The following is a 377-nucleotide window of genomic DNA, read 5'->3' on the forward strand; positions in this document are numbered from 1 at the left end:
ACCTGGGGGGAGGGGTGACGGAGAGAGCCCTCAAGGGGACAGGGGAACCCCTCGGGGATTTAAGGGGGACCTGCAGAGGGGGACAGAGGGACAGCCCTCAGCTGCGCCACGAGCCCCCTCGAGGGGACCTGGTGGGGACAGAGAGATCCCCCAGAACCCATATGGGGACCTGGAGGAGACAGGGACATTCCTCTGAGGGACAACAGGGCCATTCTGGGGGTGTGACAGGGACAGCTCACAGAGGGACTTGGGGGACAAGGAGACACTTCTGGAGGACCTCGGGGGGACAGGGACATCCCTCAGGAGGACCTGAGGGATCCTTCTAGGAGGTGACAGGGACAGCCCACAGAGGGACTTGGGGGACAGGGGGACCTTTC

The sequence above is a fragment of the Phaethon lepturus genome, unplaced genomic scaffold, assembly GCF_000687285.1.
Source record: "Phaethon lepturus isolate BGI_N335 unplaced genomic scaffold, ASM68728v1 scaffold30682, whole genome shotgun sequence".
Classification (NCBI taxonomy): Eukaryota; Metazoa; Chordata; class Aves; order Phaethontiformes; family Phaethontidae; genus Phaethon; species Phaethon lepturus.